A 21154-nucleotide genomic window follows, 5' to 3' on the forward strand; every position below is an offset into this window, starting at 1 on the left:
GTGTCCTGGACTTTATATAGCAAACACCCCTGCAGCAACACAATATGTGATACACATAGTGCACAAACACACTGCCTTCCACTCAAGCATGTTTACCTGGAACCTATAAAGATTTAGCTTTAAAACTTTCTTCCTTTTGAAGGATATTTTGCAGATAAAATGAAATATTCAAGGATAATCTAAGAGAACCCAGACTAAAAAGTAAGCTGAGGTGGCATTGGGTGCAGCTGGCCATTGTCTCCTGCAATTCAGTGAAATAGGGGCCTTCATTTTGCCATAGTGGGTAAAGCTACAACCAGCAATTCCTGCCCCCCATATAGGTGCCAGTTTATGTTCTGGTGGCTTCGTTTCTGACTCATCTCCATGGTAACGGCCTGGAAAAGCAGCAGAAAATGGCCTGAGTGTGTGGGTCACCACCACCCATGTGGGAGACATGGATGAAGCTCCTGGTTTTGGCCTGACCCACCTTGGACATTGCAAGGAGTGAACCCACACTTCCAGGGTCTTTCTGTATCTCTCCCTGTAACTCTGACCTTCAGCTAAATAAGTATATCTAAAAAAAATCAGTGAAATGTTAATAGGAATGTTGACTTGGTTTCTTCCCAGAACATTCCTGTTACGTGGGAAAGTTGAAGTAAGCATTGCTCATTAAATGGGATAGGACTTCATTGCCTAATAAAAATAAATACCATTAACTCATGAATTCAGGTTACTATGCTACACAAAGAATGTTTTAATATTGGGAAAAAAGTCATACTATATCTGCATAATGAATCTGAGATGATATGATTAGAAATCATGGAAAATATGTATTTTAGAAAAACTGCGTGTCATGGTTGTCACAGAGAAAAGGAAGAACATTCGTGCTCCTCCTCCCAGTGCCCAGGCTGCAGTGGCTACAGCAATGGGGTCAAGAACTCTGACCCTTCACTGACAAAAACAATAACAGTTTCTTCCTTCCCCACAACCCCTGTGGCACCCCCAGGCTCTTGCCATCTACCTACTCAGGGGGCCCAGTCTCACTGTGCCCTGCCCTCCTCTTTGGGGGTTGCCCGCCGCCAACATGAGACCTGCTTCCAGGCCACTTTGGTGCCAAATCCTGAGGTTCTCGAAGGATCTTGCTTCACCTTGGCTACAAATATGGAGGGGCTGGTTCATTACAGAATGGGGACCCACAAGTGGTTGAATTACCACCTACAAAGACCTCTCTACCAGAATCTCTAAGGGATGGCCAGCCTCTCCCTGTGCTTTCAGATCATTACACCAACCTGGGTCGTCATGGGTTCTGCTTCTGTGGAGCAATTTCTGGGCAGGATGGACCTACAGCAGCTCCAGGTGGTGGAGTACTGTACAGTCTGTGGTGACAAAGCCTCTGGCCATCACTATGTGGCTGTCAGTTGTGAAGGTTGCAAAGGATTCTTTAAAAGGACCATGCAAAAAAAAAAAAATTTCTAGAGCAACCAAGACTTCATCATCAGCAAACATCACTACAATCACTGTCAGTTTTGCCAGCTGAAAAAATGCTTGGCTATGAGCATTAAAATAGAATCTGTACAGAGTAAACAGATGTCCTTTGATAGCAGTGGGAGAAACTGAGCAATTGTGCTGCTTCACCTGAGAAAATCTATATCCAGAAGGACCTGAGAAGTCCTCTGATATCCACAAGACATAGAAGAAGCAGGGATGCTTGTGAATGTCTAGCAGCCCAGGATGGCACAATTCTCTTTACTCCAAGGCAGAAACAAGCCAGGGAGCTTAGGCACACTGGCAAACGTAGTGACCTCCTTGTCAACCTAAGTGAATCCTTGAACAATGGTTGCACTTCAGATATCTAGCTAGAGGGCCAGTCTGCAAGTGAGATTGCAGGGCATTTGATACCTTAGCTAAAGCACTTAATACCACAGACAGCTCCTGGCCACCAAGCCTGATCAAACAGATGGACGCCAGTGGAGGAGGGAGCATCCACGTCACCAGACGAGACCAGTAAGCACCTGTCATTGAGGTTGAAGGCCCTCTCCTTTCAGACACATACTTCATGTTTAAGCTGACAATGCCCAGCCTGATGCCGAAGCACCTCAATGTGCAGTACATCTGCAAGTCTGTGTCCTTCCTGTTCTTCCTCTCCATGCACTGGGCCAGTTCAGTCCAAGCCTTTCAGGCACTTGGGCAGGACTGCCCTCTTCACTTCCTCAAGGGTCTGTTGGCCATGTGCAGACACAGAGCCTCAAACCTGTCAATACTGTGGCTGTCTTGTTCCCTAACATTTTCTCCACTGTTTTTATTTTGTAAATAATACACAGTGAACATCAGGGATTTATGAATATTAGAGAGTAGTCACCAAATTATTTTAAGAAATATATAAAGAACATTTATGGTAGCACCCTATAAAGTAAGAGTCCCCAGACTTATCTGATGTAAGCCTTTAGTAAAGTTATAATCAGGTTTGTGAACACTGATTCATTGATAGCATCCACATGAATTTTAGCCAATTCATAATTACATTTTGTCAAATTTACAATCCCTTGCATATTTTGAACACTCCACCATTCAGAGATGTACTGATTAATCATGGACAGATTATACATTTAGCTATTCCATTGTGGTGTAGTGACACATATATATCTCTCCAATTTTTGTCACAATCCAATTGAACATAATTAACAAGTCCCTCTGTCACTTCCCTTAGGAGATTTATGTTCTATTTTAGGGTCATGATCCCATTATGCAGATCCTGGATATAACTTTGTATCATTTACACACCAATATGGAGCTGCCTGATACCATTCTAGCACATGCATACCAGGTGGGTAAGGAACAGAAGCCCGATGTACTCCTTGAACATTTACATTGCTAACCGTAGGTGTCGCTAAAATATTAATAAATTTTCAGGCTTGCAAATGTCCTGTCTTCTTCCTAAGTTATTGGCTTGTTCCACAAGTGCTTTCAGCACTCTCCATGTCCTGGCCCACTTTTGATCTCCCTCAGTGTTTTGGGGATGTGTAGCCTCTTTATCCCCTGTTGTATGGTGTGATTGGATGTGTAGGAGAGGGATCCATTGTGATCTGGGTTCATTTTTTGGAAAGACAAAAGCATATCCTCTGCCACAGGTTAGTAATGGGCTAGGACCACACCATTGATTAGTTTAGAGATCCTTCCACTGTACCTGAGGTAACGGAGTTCAAGAGGCTAATGGGGTCCAATGAGTCATAATAGGAGCTTCTTTTTTGTTATTTAAGGTAAAAAAATAGTAAGGCTTTTGATAATAATGCATGTTGAGAGTGGGCTCCCCCCTTGTGATTTTTTTATATGTGTGCCTTTAATCTCTGATGATGGTGCTCCATGATAGCTTGAATTATACTGTTATAATTATACTGACATGTTGAATTTTTCACTGCCTACAGAAGTCCTGAAACCATTGACCTGAATATACTGGGCCATTGTCTGTTTTAATCTGAAAATTAATGCCTAAAAATAAGAAATATTTAATACAACAACTTATTGCATGTGTGTGGCTGTTTCTCCTGTCAAAGTGGAGGCCATTAAGGCATTAGAATAAGTATCTATAGTTATATGGACATATTTTAATTTTCCAAATTCCAGAAAATGTGTAGCATCCATTTGCCAAACAGCATTTTTTAAATTCTAGGGTTGGCAGACATTTATAGACCTAATGGCTAGAATGGAGAGTATTGGTTGCAAGACAAGACAATACATTTTGATTGCTGAGTAGTAAATTGTAGAAACTGTTGATTTAGCATAGTTGGATCTTGATGTAGCAACAGATGATTGAGTTTTTCTTGTTCTAAATATTGGATATTTATCCTAGTAAGTTTGTCTGTAGCCTCATTTATTCAGCTAGCTGTCCAGGAATTCCAGAGTGGACTCTGATATGGAAGATGTAAAAAGGCTTATTATGTGATAAAAAATTTTTGTAGAGAGGTAAAAAAATAGTTGCAAATGGTGTATTCTTTGGTTTAATATAGAAAGTTTATAAGGATTGTAAAGGGTCAGTAAGGACATTGACCTCTTGGGAAGTCATTTGTAAGTCATTGTGAATACCCACTAATTCCAAAATTTGTGCTGATCCCTGAATATTATGCCAAGTCTTGTGGACAGAAAGTTTTTGATTTGATTTATAACAAGTCATTGTGGCTGTCTCTGTAGAACTACCATTTGTACATAGGGTATCAGCCTGGGGAACAGCATGTCTACTCAGCATTTGAGGCATAACATGGGTCTTGCAAGTAAGGTGAGTGAGCAGCTTCCTAGATGGGTAGTGGGAGTTTATTTTTCCCAGAAAATGTTGTAGAGTAGCTTGCCCTATGGGATCATTTTCATGTAGATATTCTACTTCTTGTTTATTTAAATGTAGTATGAGGGTATGATACTCTACCCCAGCAATAGCTTGACACTTTTCTGCCTTCCTTATTAAGAGTCATAGTCATAGTTAAATAAGGTGTGATGAAGTTAGGAAGTACATGAGAGAGATGGGTATACTCTATGCCTGCTTCTGAATTTTGGCTTATTATTCGCAAAGGTTGTTTTTTTTGGTAGGGACTATAAGTAATTGTATTTCCTTTTCTTGGATTTTATCTATGTAGTTCCATTTTATCCAAAACTTTATCAATTCAAGTACTTCCTGAGCATGAAGAGTAGCCATTCCTATTGAATTAAAGTGGAATCTCCCTCCAATAATTGAAATAAAGGACTCATTTGAGCAGTAGTAATGGAAAAATATGGTCCACACCAATTAATATGTCCTAGGGCTTTTCTAGCTCATTTAACCTTAAAGTTTTCTTTAACTCCAAATGAGGTTTTATAGATCTTATGGCTGTGTCAGTAATTATTGTTCCCAAATATTGTAAAGGTTTCTACTTTTGTACTTTTTCTGGTGCTATGTAGTCTGTTTATACAGCATGCCCTGAAGGTCACAAAACACTTTGTCTAAATAATCCTCATCTGGATGTCCTACCAATATATCATCCATATAATGAAAACTGTAGGATATAGGCAAAGGAAAGGTTGTGTAGCCTTATTAACATAATACTGGCATATATTAAGACTATTTTTCATTCCCATGGGGAGGACTATCCACTGATATCAGGGTGTAGGGATACTATTATTTAACTGTTACACTGGGAAGGTGAATCACTCTTTGTCTTTAGGATGGGGAGGAATAGAGCAAAAGCAATCTTTTAGTTCCAAAATAATGATATGGTAATGAGCAGGGATAGCAGGAGGAGCTAGGAGTGCAGGCTGCAAGTGCCCATCTTATTCATGACTTATTAAGAGCTCTGAGGTCCCAATTTTAATTGGTTCCTCAACCAAATGTTGAAAAGCCTTTAGTTTTCATTCAGGGGCCACTGCTCAACCCATGTGGTGGTATCTGAAGTCCACTGTAAAGGAAGAAGCTATATGTTTGGTGGTGGCCCTTAGAATTGGGGGTAAATATGAACTGATGAACTAGTGCAACCATTTCTCTGGTGATCCATAGTATCATCATACAATACCTGATAATCCATAGTGAACCAAGCTCCCTGACTTGCTAGTACACCTCTTCCTCACAAATTTGTACTAAGTCTCTTTGAAATGAGTGGTTGAAAAAAATCCTTAATTTCCATCAGTCGACCCAACTCAAGGGTTGAGCCACCTGTCTGGAGAGTGTGTCACACCCCCACTCCATGTAATATTGGTTCAGGCTTTGAAGGCCAGTGATGAGGCCACTCCTCACTTAGCATCACACAGTAGTCTGCCCCCTATCAAGCAATCCATTGAAAACCATGTCATTCACAGTTAATCTCATAAAGGCTTATTATCTGTTCTCAAGAGTTGAGTCCAGTGAGCCCAAGGCTTTATCACCAATACACTTGAGGAGCTGTTGGCTTCTGACCCTCTTGGAGACAGGGCTGAGGGCTGCCCCCATGGCCATTTAAAGGCTTACAATCCCTAATAAATTTTGCTCTTGATTTTTTTTTCCCCAATGATATACCTTTTTGCACTTGGGACAGAAATTTCTTGGCATTTTTGGATGTTCCTTGTAATCCCTTTTTATGAGGCCAAATTTCACAGAATTTTAACATGGATCACTTTTTGCTTATCCCTTAAAGCTTCAGTCAAAGCTGTAGCCATAGTAACTGCAGTGTATTGGCTGAGGTTGTACACCTATATCTTCTGTGGCTAAGACCCAAGAACCCAGGTTTCCATGTTTAACTGGAGCTATTGCATCTTTGAATTCTTGATTTGACCCTTCAAACACTAGCTGATGGATAAGCACATCAGCCACACCCATATGATGGAACTTGCCCTCTACCACTCTTTTTAGTCTGGCTAGAAAATCAGCTCACAGCTCAGTGTTCTGTTTAAGTGTGTAAGCTTTTGTTCTCCCATACTATGATCTGGGGTGGCTCTCCCTGTTCTAAGTGTGTACAACAACACTTGATCAAAATATTGAGGGGGTCCATGCATTTGCTCTCGGGTGTCTGTGTATTGTCCCTCACCATGAAACATATCAACAGTAAGAGGCATATTTCCATTCTGATTTCTCTCTGCTTAATCATCACACTCATCATGGAGTACTTTGCCTTAAAATGAAGCCACTGTCCTGAGTTTAGAACTGCTTGGGCCAATTGTTTATAGTCCTATGGTACACAAATTTGTCTGGTAATATTTTCCAGCATTGTCATTGTAAATGATCCATGCATGCCATTTTTCTGTACTGATTTTCAGAACCACCATAATGTTTGCATGTCTATGGGATGATGCTCTTATTAGGATTACTAGCTGTAAAAGTCACAGAGAAAATATATGGAGACAGAGTTTTTTCATCTTCCAACTTTTCATTTTAGCACATTGCTTTAAACAAGGGCAGAATGGATTCTGGGTCAGAGCTTTTCTCTAATTTACCCTGTAATGCAAATCTGGGGAACAAGGAATCTGCATCAGGAGGTGGGGCAGAAGCAATAGCTATTTCAGGCTTACCTGGAATCCTGTGCTCATCAGGACTGAGACCTTGGCATATTGCTGACCATAAGGAAAAATAGGAAATAGGAATAACTTTATCCTTTTTATGTTCCCTATGTCCATTATCTCCTGTCCATTTCCAAGATTCAAGGTCAATTGTTCCTTCCTCAGGAAACCAAGGATTATATACAATAGTCATTTCCGAAAGGCATTGAAACTATGTGAACACTTTAATCCTCTTGTCTTTAGCATACGTTTTCTCATAGCTATGAAATGCCTTCTTTCCACAGTGGCTGAATTTCCCATGACTACCTGTATTTATGGGACCAATTACCCCTATTTACCCGAACTGCCATGGTGAATTTCTCTCCTCTCTGAAAGTGCTGTGTGCCAGGATGAGTCCTCTGTCCCAATCAGAAGCAGGAAAGACTAAGGCAAGGACTACAGCTGCAGTGAGCAGCAGGGGTTGGCAGTGCATTACAGATGATGAAAAGATAGCAAATGCAAACTGTGCCAGCCCCACATTGAGCACAACTTATGCTGCTTATTTTCTCAAGCAGCAACCCAGTGAGTCTTAAATACTGTAGAAAAATGATTGAAGGCACTGAGTGAAGACTCTGGGACTATCTTCTCTAGATCAGCCAATTTTTTTTCAAACAAGAAATATGGAGTCTGGTATGAGAGGTTTGACAGGGAGGCTTTGTTTTCCACAAAACTATAACTACAGGAAGGACTTAGGTCATCAGAGAGGAAACAGACATGAAATCACCCACAATATTGAGAAAGGAGGATGTTGTGCACTTCTCATACAGCCAAATTCCCTATTGCTCCATGCAGTGTTCTGTGAAACTAGGACAGAGTTCATTGTGTGCAGCCTCCTCTTCCCTTCCTCAAGGGTCTTTTGGCCATGTTAGACAAGAGCCTCCAAGTTGTCAGTGCTGTTGATGTCTTGCTTCCCAACACTCTCCACCATTCTGGCTGCCATTATAAACCACCTGCATAACAGCATCCAGGAAGACACACTCTCCATCTACTAGATAAAACAGGTCATGGAGCACATCTGGAAGCTGTAGGAGTTCCATAACCGCATGGCAAAGTTGGATATAGGCAGCTATGAGTATACATACCTTAAAGTTATAGTTATCTTTAGTCCCGAGCATCCACGTTTGACTGAACAAGCCAAAAAATTTCAGGAAAAGGCACAGATGGAGTCGCAGGGTTATATTCAGAAAACCTACTTGGAACACACCTACCAATTGGCCCAGATTCTTGTCTGCCTGCCAGCATCCAGGTTCATGGGATCCAACATAACAGAAGAATATTTTTTTTACTGATCCCATTTGCAATGCTTTGATAGCATAATATCCTATATCCTCAAGATGGAGACTGCAGAGTACAGCAACTCGATCCCAGGATCCTGCCTGTAGTGCACACCTCATGCCCACCCAGCAGCACAGGGTCCTCCAGACCAACCAAGACACAAATGAGATAAAAATAGTGGCATTTTGGCATGTGAGGATAGTCTCAGTTTGTTAGCCATTTCCTACCTGGTTTCTTTTCATCAGTTAACCCCAAACAACCACAACTAAAAGACTAGTGCATCTGTTCATGCCTAAGAAACATTTTAATGCCTTTTAATGAAATATCAGATTTTGGAACATTCTTTTAACTCAATTTATATTTAGAAATTCTCGAAAGACAAAAAGCAAAAATGAAGTTTTATAATGTCAGAGATTGGTATTAAAGAAAACTAAAAGAAAAAAATAAAAACTATGTATGAATTTAAATAGTTTTGAAAAAATAAACAATTCTACTTTTAATAAACCTTCTTGAAGCTCCCTTGTGTATGTATGTTAAGAAATCTTTGACCCCCGTGCTCTTTTTTTACCATCCCATTATTCAGAATGATATTTGCTTATTTTAAGCATGCACATTATGACTAAAAATAGTATAAAGCGGGCCGGCGCCACGGCTCACTAGGCTAATCCTCCACCTTACGGCGCCGGCACACGGGGTTCTAGTCCCGGTCGGGGCACCAGATTCTGTCCCGGTTGCCCCTCTTCCAGGCCAGCTCTCTGCTGTGGCCAGGAAGTGCAGTAGAGGATGGCCCAAGTGCTTGGGCCCTGCACCCCATGGGAGACCAGGATAAGTACCTGGCTCCTGCCATCGGATCAGCGCAATGCGCCAGCTACAGCGCACCGGCCGCGGCGGCCATTGGAGGGTGAACGAACAGCAAAGGAAAACCTTTCTCTCTGTCTCTCTGTCTCTCTCTCTCACTGTCCACTCTGCCTGTCAAAAAAAATAGTATAAAGCTTCACATCTGCGGTTGGTAAATTTTGAATTTTTTAAATCAGAAATTTCATCAATGGGAAGTTAAAGATGTTGGTCATCCATTCTGTCCTAGATACTGAGCACTGTTTACCAACAAAGTCATAGTGCCTAATTTTGCACTCTATATTGTTGTCTGCTGGAAATGCAAACATTGCAAATAGTATCTTCATTGTGAAATTCAATTCTGCTTAAAAGGAAAGCAAAAGAAATATCAGCACTGTTCACATTCAATTTATTATAAGATAAATAATACATTAACCCTCACCTACACCAGTTTAGAATTCTGTTTCTTACTGTTTCATATTGTAAATTTTTAAAGCATTAAAAGATGGCAAGAAGAAAATGAGGATCAATAAGAATCAAAGAAAATGCTTAGCAATACTGCTGATGTCAATGATGTTAATATTTTAGTTAAAAAGTTCATAAGAAGATTGAATTAAAAGATATTGTGCATTTCCCATGAACTTTGAAGTCCCAATTTCAGCATAGTCACTTCCATAGGCTGCTGGCCACACAGTCTGAGGCCCGAGAGCAAGTGATGAGAAGACCTTGATGTGCTTGATGCCCTGCAACAAGTGAATGCCCGTGTGCCTCAGAGCCCTCATACCTGGGTTGGGTTCCATGGAGCCTCCTACGGGTGCACTTGCTGCTTTCCCATGTGCAGTTAAATAACCCTCCCAGGCACCCAGAAGCTGCCTATGGTGTTAACTGCAATTTGGGATGGCATACAGGTCACCACGTCTGCCTGTGCTAGTGCCATCCTGCGATACAGTGTTCCTCAGTGTATGCAGTAAGTGAGGGCACGGGGCCATTTCTGGTACTTCTTGTGTTGGGCAGAGTGGGAAGAGACAGTCCTGTTTTACTTCTTCATGACCCCAGCACAGAATCCTAGATGTGAATTTAGGTCTCACCAGTTTCTGTGTAAAGGTGCTGACTTGTGGAGTACAATCTCAGTCGGTTGATGGCACTGATTTGGAAAACCCAGTACCTTGTGACTCAGCTCCAAGAGAAGTCTTCATAATGAAGTCTGCAGCCTCCCTTGCCAACTGTGTCTAATCCCCCGATCGTGGAAACCCTGGAGGTCAGCAGGAATCTTGCTTTGTAACCTTAGCACCATCTTCTGTGCATGTCAGAGCAAGCTAACAAGAGTATCAGGCAAAAGAAAACAGAAAAGCTGCCTTCCATTCTTCAAGGGTGCCTCCCAATGCCAATGTGGATCACAAGACTGGTGGATGCCCCTCCAAGTTTTGTGCATACAGGAAGAGAGAATAAATGCTGACTGCCCAGAAAGCAGGTTTCTGTAGCTCAACAGGAATTGATGGCTGAAGCCTACCAGACAGAGGTTTATCAGCATTAATAGTGGAAGTGAGAAAGCTCAGTGAGCTGGTTCTAAGCCTCTCTCCACATCTCTGCTGACAGCTAAGCAGGCCTTCTCCAAAAAGAGTAGGGAGGAAGGAAAAGAAGGCATACAGCACATTCTCAGACAAATCAATATTGACTGCTGATTTCACAAAAGGGTCATTTTACTTAAAGTAAACTTGCAGGGCTGCTGTCACACTCATTTGGGGAGTGAACCAGCAGATGGAAACCATCTCTCTCTCTCTCTCACTCTCTCCCTCTCCATTTTATTAAATAAATACTATTTTTACAAATAATACTTTTATCAACAGACTAAGTTTTAATTTAAATTTATGTGTTTTAAACTGCAAATAATTTTACATATGAAAAGAATATTGACAGCTTGGTACATTTCATTTTCTTAAAACTGAGCGGATTGGTATTTTTGATCATATGACTCATGGATTTGCCTGAGAAGCTGGACCCAGTTGCACAGGACTCCAGGCCTTCTGGGAGCTCTGTCTCTGGTGGTAGATGTGGCATGTCTGCAGAAGGCCTACTCACCTCCTTTCTCCTTTCTTTTCCAGATGAAGAGGGTGACAGGCATGGACAGGGCTGGCAATGCCACATGTATCTGCCTCAACTAATTACTTATTGTGGAGAATGTGTGATGTTTATAAAAATAGCCTCCCTTGTTTTCACTAGTGAGATAATGAGGAGTATACAATTTGCATCAGCAATGTCAATATTTCATTTTAATTCTTGATACTGAAGTGTCTTCCTTCTGTCCTGGGAAAGATTTCTTGATGAAAGAATTTGGGCAACTTTGAACAAGGACAGCCTTGAGATGGCTGTAATTTCAGGTGATGTAACTTCCCTTTCCTGGGACTCCTTTTCCTTATCTGGGAAGTGGGAGTTTTGGGTTCGCAGATGTCATGTTCCATGTTCTGAGGATAAAAAGGTCTTTTAGTCATAAAGGGGCAACATGGGTCTGTAAATACCAGATATGGAGTGATGACACACAGTAGCTCTGTGTAAATGTGCAGTTCCCTGGTCACTCACTGCCTTACCACCTCATACATCACACATTCTAACCAAATCCACAGAAGATATTCAGTGATGACAGGCGGGAACCATGAGTGGACATGTAGTTCCATGTTACTCATGACAAGCTCCCCTTATATATCACCCATTCTAGCACAAGTCATACAAGTCTATCATGGACAGGGGCATCAGAAGGTGTTTGATGCTGTGTTGCAAGGCATGGCCCACATGACTCTGGTGAGTACTCAGAATACTCAGGTAACACTGGATCACATGTGAAGAGCCACACTGTATATTCCAGTGGTCTCTAATGATCACTCTATGTATCTTAAAGACTTTGAAGGGAGGGCTTTTTTTTCTTCACTATTATCTATTAAGTTTGAAATCTTATAATGTGATATTAATAAGAAAATATTACCTTTATTTTCCCCCAGAGGACCTGAATCTGAATATGCACTTATTTTTTTTAGTATTTTAAACAGCAGTATAGTTTGCAGTCCTTTTTAATCTGAGAAAAAAGACTTCATTAATATAATTACATTAAAATAAACAAGCCGCTATAATCCAAAAGTTGTACTTTCAAAATTTATATTTATTAAATAAAAGTTAAAAAAACATACAAGGTAAAATGTGTCAATGCTAAAAAAATGGAGAGACCTCTAAAAAATCTTTGTGTTGTCTCTAGTCCTTGAATTGCTGCATAAACAAACCAAAATCCATCTCCGTGTAAATAATAAAAAGAAAAGCTTAGCCAATTAGAACTGCAGATTAACTTCAACTTTACTGACCAGAAACCCCCAACTAACCTCTGCCTAGAGACTTTACCAGTCAGAAACCTCCAAGTAACCTCTAACTAGGGACCTTCCACTTCAACCAAACATTTTATTTGTTTATCTTCGGTGAACTCATTAAAGGTTCCCCTAATGCCCTCTTGGTTGAACCTGAACTACTTGTAATCTGGGGCTGCAAAACATATAAATCACTGAGTGCTCAGGTAAACTCTAAGAATTTCAGTGTGCCTAGGTTTATCTATTAATATCAATAAATTGGTATTTAAATACAAAAAATAAACAGTACATCAAAATATGGACATTAAAACAAAGTATACCAAAAACTTACTCCTTTTTGGCCTTCATCTGAGTTCTGCTGGTTTCTGAACTCCTATCACTGTTAAACATTTTGTTTCTTCCATAGCAGACAAAAGTCAAGTGGACAATCTAATAATTATTTATACCCTTTCTTTGAGATAAAATGAAAACCATGGGTGGTTAAAGACAGTGAACCCCTGAGGGACCTGTCTTATGTATTCCCAGTGTGATCCCAAATTTCAAATCAGGGCAACATGGTACACCAAAGAGCACTTAATAGAATATAACCTAGGGATCATGGGAATTGAAATTCAGTCTCGTTTTTGCCAGGTCATAGCTAGTGGCCAGGGGAGGAGGTTTGAGCCCTCTGGGAGCTTCCCTATTTTCACAGCTGTTTTGTTGAGAGATTTTGGCATGAAATGCCTGGAATATGGTAGGCACTTATCAAAGAGCTCTTCCAAGTATGTTCAACCATGGTGCTACTACTGTTTGTCTGAATGTGAGAGAAATATTACATTTGACTCCTTGGGCATTTCTGTAACACCTCTTCACTAAGATACCCTACCAATGCAAAATCAACAAAAGCAAGTTTTTCCATGAGGATGGCAGAATTTAAAAGAGGATTGATAGGAAAATATTCAGAGATTGCTTTATGAGAATGCAGAGCAGAAACATGGGGAGCAAGAAAGGGATTTCATTGTCCTGAATCGAAATGTCCAAGTCTGAAAGTGCTGTGGTGGGCTGAGCATTGTGGCACAGCAGGTTAAGCTGTTACCTCCAGGATGAGCATCTGAAATGAGCACAGTTTTGAGTCCAGATTGGTCCACTTCTGATGCAGTTCCATGCTATTGTGATTGGGAAAGCAGTGTAAAGATGGCCCCAGTAGTTGGGCACCTACTACCCATGTGAGAGACCTCACTTAAAATAACATAGGTGCTTTGGATTGATTTTGCTGTGTTTGCATTTCAATTTTGATGATTTTTCCCTTTCACTGCTATTTTCCTGGTTTGCTATGTAGCCTCACCATTCCATTTTCCTTCTATGTTATTGCTGGGGAGAGGGAGTTGGGAAAGATGTCTGGGCTGAAAGCCTCCATGTCCATTCTATCAGGGATGTTCTAGGGTGTCATTTCTTGTTAGCCTCTTGCTAACTTTGTGGTCAGTCATTGGTTCCTAGGCAATAAAGCTTTGGAGGAGGCCCTACTTGTAAGACTTTGGGTATCAGCAGATAAGAATGGCATTGATTTTAGGGAAAGAGTCAGTTAAATGGCCCTGAACTTAACAACACTTAATGGGTAAAGCTGTCACCTGCACCACCAGCATTCCATATGGGCATCAGTTCCAGGCAGAGTTGCTCTGCTTCTTATCCAGCTCCCTGCTAATGTTCCTGGAAAGCACAAAGTATAGCCCAAGTTCTTGGGCCCCTTCACTCATGCGGGAGATCCAGAAGAAACTCCTGCATCCTGACTTCAGCATGGTCCAGTCCTGGCCATTTGGGGAGTAAACCATTGGATAGAAGTTCTCTCTCTCTCTCTCTCTCTCTCTCTCTCTCTCTCTCTCTCTCACACACACACACACACACACACACTTTCATGTATGTAAATAAATCTTTAAAATGTAAAAAGAAAAATAATATTTTCCCATGGAAATCAAAGGTAAGTATAACTAAAGACTTACCCTGGGATGGCATTCTGGCACAGCAGGTTAAACTTTTGCTTGCAACACAGCATCCCATAGGAGTAGCAGATCAACCCTTACCTTCTCTGCTTCTGATATATATATGTATATATATATATATATCTTTATATATATATCTTTATATATATATATTTATATATATTTATATATATTTTTATATATATTTATATATAAATATATATTATATATATATTTTTATATATATTTATATATATTTATATATATTTATATATATTTTTATATATATTTATATATATAAATATATATATTATATATATATTTATATATATTTATATATATATATATATATATATATATCTTTCCCTCCCTCCCTCTCTCTCTGTCTTTCAAAGAAATATCTCTTTGAAGAAATATCACACAAGCCCATCCATCCCCTTCCCCAAAGTTACACTTCATCCCAAAATGAGCATATGTTCTCATAATTACTGCACCTGTTTAATTTCTTAAGAGTTAAAGAGAGAGGTAGAGATACAGAGAGAGTTAGAGACAGAGAGGTCTTCCCTCTGCTGGTTCACTCCCCAAACAGGCCAAAACTGAGCCAATCTGAAGTTGGGAGCCAGGAACTTCTTCCAGGTTTCCCAAGTGGCTGCGCCTGTTTAATTTTACAAAATGGGTATAAGTACCTTGTATGAATTATCTATTGCTGTGTAACAATCTTCCCCCAAACATAGCTGTTTGTCACCCTGTGCAGTTCCTGAGGGTCAGGGATGGATGAATAGCTGAGAAGGCTGGCTCTGGCCCTTGGTCTACAAACATCACTTCTAGTCTCTAACTTGGTGGGTGGCAGAAACCCTCCATTACTCATCATGTGGACATCAGCATCACTGCCTGACCAGAGTGTGCTTGCTAATCCCATAGCAAGTCATCTGAGAGGGAGTGCTACTGAGCACCCAAGACAGAAGCCACCATATTTTTATAACCAAATTTTTTTTTGTTTTGTTTTGTTACCATATTTTCTTTTTTTAACTTTTATTTATTTTTTAACTTTTTTAAACTTTTATTTAATAAATATAAATTTTGAAAGTACAACTTTTGGATTATAGCAGTTTTTCCCCCCATAATCACCCTCCCACCCAAAAACCATCCCATCTTCTACTCCCTTTCCCAACCTATTCATCATTAAGATTCATTTTCAATTATCTTCATATACAGAAGATCAACTTAGTATATACTAAGTAAAGATTTCAACAGTTTGTACCCTCACAGACACGCAAAGTATAAAGTACTGTTTGAATACTAGTTTTACCATTAATTTGAATAGTACAACACCTTAAGGACAGACTGTTGGCTTCACAAGGCAACTTTGGTGTATATAGTAAAGGATTATAGAGGCTAAACAACAGCAAGGAGGGTTCTTTGTGAGTCACTATGTAGCTGCCTGCCCTATCTTTACAGTATAGCATTAATGTGCTGGTATACAGTTTGGATTTCTTTCTTCAATTTTTTCAGTTAATACAAATACCATGGCACTTTGTTAGTCTTTTCTCAGCTTGATTTTATTGTTAGAAGTGCATTTTGCAAACTTCCATGTTGCTATGAATACAATATTCTTTGTTTTGACTGCGATGTCATATCTTATTGTATGAAAAGGTCTGTATTATATACTCAATTTTTGTTGATTGACTTTGGGGTGGTTACTAATATTTGCAGTTACAAATAGTGCAACAAGAATAGCTTTTTGTCATGAATGGAATTTTCTGGAATTGGAATTGCTAAATGATTTGGTATGCTAATTTTCTGCATTAGTGAAACTGTCAAATTTGAATAGCCAGTTCACCCAAATTATATAGCAATTTCAATCATCTCAAACTGCTACCATATTTTTCCTATTCTTTGCCAATCTGTGTGTTATGGAGTGTCATGTTTCAATTGAAACTTTCAAGATCGTATAACTTGGGATATGTTTATGGGATGTTGAACTTGTTTTCTGAGGGTGAGTTTCTCTGCTACTGTCTCATGAACTTTTTATATTTTTCCACGGATGTTTATTAATTCTTGGAGATATTAATTTGTCTAGGTTATATTTTCTAGTTGTCCTGATTTTTCCTTTTACCTGTTTTGGTATTTTTACTTAGTGTTTTTACTTAGTTCTTAGTTTTTTTACTTAGTTCTTAGTTTTTTACTTAGTTCTTTTTCTCATGACTAATATTCTCTAAAAAAAAAGATTTATTTACTTATTTGAAATTTAGAGTTACACACAGAGAGAAGGAGAGGCAGAGAGAGATAGAGAGAGAGAGGTCTTCCATCCTCTGATTCACTCCTAAATTGGCCTCAATTGCTGGAGCTGTGCAGATCTGAAGCCAGGAGACAGGAGCTTCCTCCAGGTCTCTCATGAGGGTACAGTGGCCCAAGAACTTGGGCCATCATCTGCTGCTTTCAAGGGCCATAGCACAGAGCTGGATTGGAAGTGAAGCAGCCAGGACTTGAACCACTGCCCATAGGAGTTGCCAGCACTGCTGGCCGTGGATTTACCTGCTATGCCACAGTGCTGGCCCCATGACTTATATTCTGAGCCTTAAGAAATTCTGTCATAACTTGAGAAAAGAGACTTTTTCTTGTTTTCTCCTAAATGCTTTTTTTTCTTGTTTTCTCCTAGGATGTCAAGTAAGAATATACTTTTATAAGAACTCAATTTTCTCAACAATATTTGTTTAATATATACTGTTTCCCATCTGGTTTTCAAATATTTTATTATGAAAAATTTAGTGTACAGAAAGAAACAAAAGTCATACAGTGATGTTCTGTGTACCTGACATGTAAAATTAGCAATTTCTAGTATTTTGCTGTGTGTCAATGAGTGTGCAGGTGCATATGTAATTTTTGTTGAATTCATTTGCAGGTAAGTTGCAGATATCTTGACATTTCACTCCTCACTATTTCATTATGCGTCTAAAAATATGGACAATCTCCCAAATAAATGCAATGTCATTATTACACCTAAACAACTACCAATAATTACAAAATTTGCTATTGTTACTAAACATTTTTCAAATTTTCCAGTTGTTTCAAAAATTTGTTTAAAATGTAAAAATCAATACCTTTGTAGAATAAATTGTATTCAGTTTTGTCTGAGTATTTCCTAATGGTATCCTTTAATTTACTCATTTAATCTCTTGTTTACTGTAAGCTTGAGGTTATATCTAGAGGCTTAGATTTAAGTAAAATATATTTTGGCACAGTCCTCACTGAAACTTTAATAGCTTCTTCATCATGTATCAAGTGCAAGTATGTACCTGGGCTATTTGTGAAAACTCTATTCTGTCTTAAGAGAGTTCTGTCTCCCTGCAGTATACCAAGTGGCCCGAGTTTCTGAGTGATAATGGAACAGGATTTGTAGGGCCTTGACCTTTCTCCTTATTCTTTTTGTCCTGGATAGTTTTGCACATTTATTCAGCTTTTTGATATCTTTGGAAAATCTTTTTGGGATTTAGAATTACATTAAATTTATAGATTAATTAATTGCTATATTGTCTTTCCCTCATGAATTTCTTAAATTTCTTTATTTGTTTCAATCTTCTTTTATGTACTACTGCAATGGTTTGTGATATTTTTCCAAAAAGGTTTTACCATGTATTTCTTATGAGATACATTGTAGCTCTTACTGCTACTATAAGTGTGATTATGTTAAATTGAATTTTTAGTGGATTTTTCAATGTATTATTGATTTGTATATTAGTTTTTTGCATATTAATCTGCAAACAATGTACTTTCATAATTTCAAATTGTTTTTTGTTATATATCCTGGCATTTTTGTCTTTTTCCTTAAAGGAAAAATGGGAGGATTTTAAGAAGTTCATGTAAAAAGAATGCTATGAAAATGCTATGCATGGATTTCAAAGCATGTTAGACCCAAATCAGTTTTTGTCTTTTTTTTTTTTTTTTTTTGACAGGCAGAGTGGACAGTGAGAGAGAGAGACACAGAGAAAGGTCTTCCTTTGCCATTGGTTCACCCTCCAATGACTGCCGCGGCCAGCACGCTGCGGCCAGCGCACCATGCTGATCCAGTGGCAGGAGCCAGGTACTTACCCTGGTCTCCCATGGGGTGCAGGGCCCAAGTACTTAGGCCATCCTCCACTGTGCTCCCTGGCCACAGCAGAGAGCTGGCCTGGAAGAGGGGCAACCGGGACAGAATCCAGCACCCCGACCGGGACTAGAACCCGGTGTGCCGGCGCCACGATGTGGAGGATTAGCCTACAGTTTTTATCTTTTAATTCTGTTTTCCCACAAATGCTTTGCAGTGCCCTCATATTTCTCATGTTTGACCACTGAGCATGATGCATAGGTACGTTGGTGTAATTTCCCTCCTAATCCTAAATTTAGAGATCCTTGGTTAATCTTAGAATATTAGCATGGACAGAAAGATCTTTACCAGTTTCTATTAACATTTACCATAGGCTTACTTCAAGACCCACTCTTAGGTGTATGCAGAGAAGTAGATGTGTAAATCTACCTTAAGACCTAACTAGAAAGTTTATAGCGCCTATTCATAAAAAAGCCTGAAGTACTACATCACTAAACATTATAGCACTACTTAAAACTGCCACTCTCTTTAAAGCAGAAACAATCCAAAAGGTCACTGAAGGAGGATGTATAAACAAATCGTTGAATCATTGGAACATGGCACAGCAATTTTCTTTGTGTTGAACAGTGTATTTCAGCATTTCTTTTGTACAAGTGTATGAGAGGTAAATTCCATTTTCCTCATCTCTTGAATCATAACTTCCATGTGTGGAATTCTGGAGTGACCAGGTTCCTCAGCATGTGAAGATGCCAGCTCATGATCCTCTGGCTGTGACCCTTGTTGAGGAAAGGCCCCAAGTGGGGCCTTATGATGACATAAGGATAATCTCTGTGTTCTCTCTGTTTGCTGTTTACACTACTTATATTTTAAGCTTTTGGTGTTCTGAAGGATCCCCACAATGTGTCTATACATAGGCTATTTTTGCATCCTACTTGGGCCCCTTTCTGCTTTCTGAATGTGATAATCCTATACCCTTCATCAATCCTAGGTAGATCACTCCCATCTATCACCCCAGCCACTGCTGCCTCATACATGTTCTTTCTAGTGTCTGCTTCTGCATCTCCAATGAGGCTAACTTTAGATTCCTAGTAATTTATTACAGGCCCCTGAATGATTTGTTCATAGTTACTTCCCTTTATCCTTAGCATAGTCTATGTAATTTACACAGATGCATCTTGTACTAGCCTACTTAATGTAAAATTAATGTACATTTATTTTGTATAGTATTCTGCAATGATTTTATTGTGGTTTGTGCTCCCTTTATTTTTATATAATTAAAAGGCAATAAAATGTCCAGAAGGTACAATAAAATACATGGTGTCCACCCCCTCAGAGACAATCATATCATTACCAAAATCACTTCCTCATATTTTGAGACTCATGGTCTCTAGTACAGATGTTCCTTAGATATTTTACTTTTTCCTTTTTCCAAACTTTTATTTTTATAGCAATACATGCTGTAATAGATATCAATGAAATATATTAATTTACACAGGTGAAGGTAAACCTCTAAATGAAATTACTAGAACTAGAATTGCTGAGTTAAAGAGCATAAGAACTCATAATTTTGATAAATATTGTCATGTTTCATTTTTAAAAAATATTTATTTATGTATTTGAGTGGCAGCATTACATACAGAGGGAGAGACACAGAGGAAGGACCTCCACCTTCTGGTTCACTCCCCAAATGTAGGCCATGGCCAGAGCTGGGCTGAACTCTCCCAGGCCATAAGCAGAGAGTTGGGTCAGAAGAGGAGCAGCCGGGACATTAACTTGTGTCCACGTGGGATGCTAAAGCCACAAGTTGAAGCTTAGCCTATTATGACACAACACTGGCCCTGTCTTATTGCCTTTTATAGTGGTCATGATAATTGGATCTGGCTATTCTAGCTGTTTGGTAATAGATATGATGGTTTGTTTCTCCAGTCAGCCTGACCAATATGGTCTTCTGAGACCTTTAGGACTCTTGCCAATCTTAAAGTTGAAAATGATGATCTCCGGATTGTTTTTGTTAATTTCTCCCAGTGAGGTTGCATTTCTGTTCATATATCTAAACTCATTTTTCCTTTTTTAAAAATAATCCATACATATTTTGTCCATGTTTTTGTTTGGTTACTGTTTTTTTTTTTTTTTCAATTGATTTATAGAAGCTCATTATGTAACGGAGAAAGTCACCCATTATCTAAAGTAAAAAACCCTATGATTTATGTCTTATAAATTTTTAAAGATTTATTTGTTTGAAAGGTAGAATTATAAACAGAGAAGGGGAGAGATAGAGAGAAAGGCCTTCCATCTGCTGGTTCAGTCACTAATGGCTGCAAAGGCTGGAGCTGGGCTGATACAAAGCCTGGGTCCAAGAGCTTCTTCTGGGTCTCCTAAGTGGGTAAGAGGCCTAAGCATATGGGCCATCTTCTTTTGCTTTCCCAGGGCATAGCAAAGAGCTAAATTGGAAATGGAGCAGCTGGGACATGAATTGGTACCCATATGGGATGTTGGCACACCAGGAGGAAGCTTAGCCCACTATGCCTCAATACCAGCCCCCATATCTTAGAAATTTTTAAAACATTGCTTACAATGCATTGTGCATCAAAATGTTTACTTTTGTTTATTTAAATATTTCAGCTTTGAATTTGAGTTTCTTGGGTTTATTGGAA

The 21154-nt window shown here is 39.2% G+C and overlaps 2 pseudogenes; both read left to right on the top strand.

Moving 5' to 3' along the window:
- Window positions 1-1530: 1530 nt before the first annotated feature.
- Window positions 1531-6181, top strand: LOC149119409 (nuclear receptor subfamily 2 group C member 2 pseudogene; annotated as a pseudogene).
- Window positions 6182-7904: 1723 nt separating this feature from the next.
- Window positions 7905-8387, top strand: LOC149119410 (nuclear receptor subfamily 2 group C member 2 pseudogene; annotated as a pseudogene).
- The last annotated feature ends 12767 nt before the right edge of the window (window positions 8388-21154 follow it).

The sequence above is a fragment of the Oryctolagus cuniculus genome, chromosome Y (genome assembly GCF_051225735.1).
Source record: "Oryctolagus cuniculus isolate XC-2025 breed Fujian yellow rabbit chromosome Y, ASM5122573v1, whole genome shotgun sequence".
NCBI classification, from domain to species: domain Eukaryota; kingdom Metazoa; phylum Chordata; class Mammalia; order Lagomorpha; family Leporidae; genus Oryctolagus; species Oryctolagus cuniculus.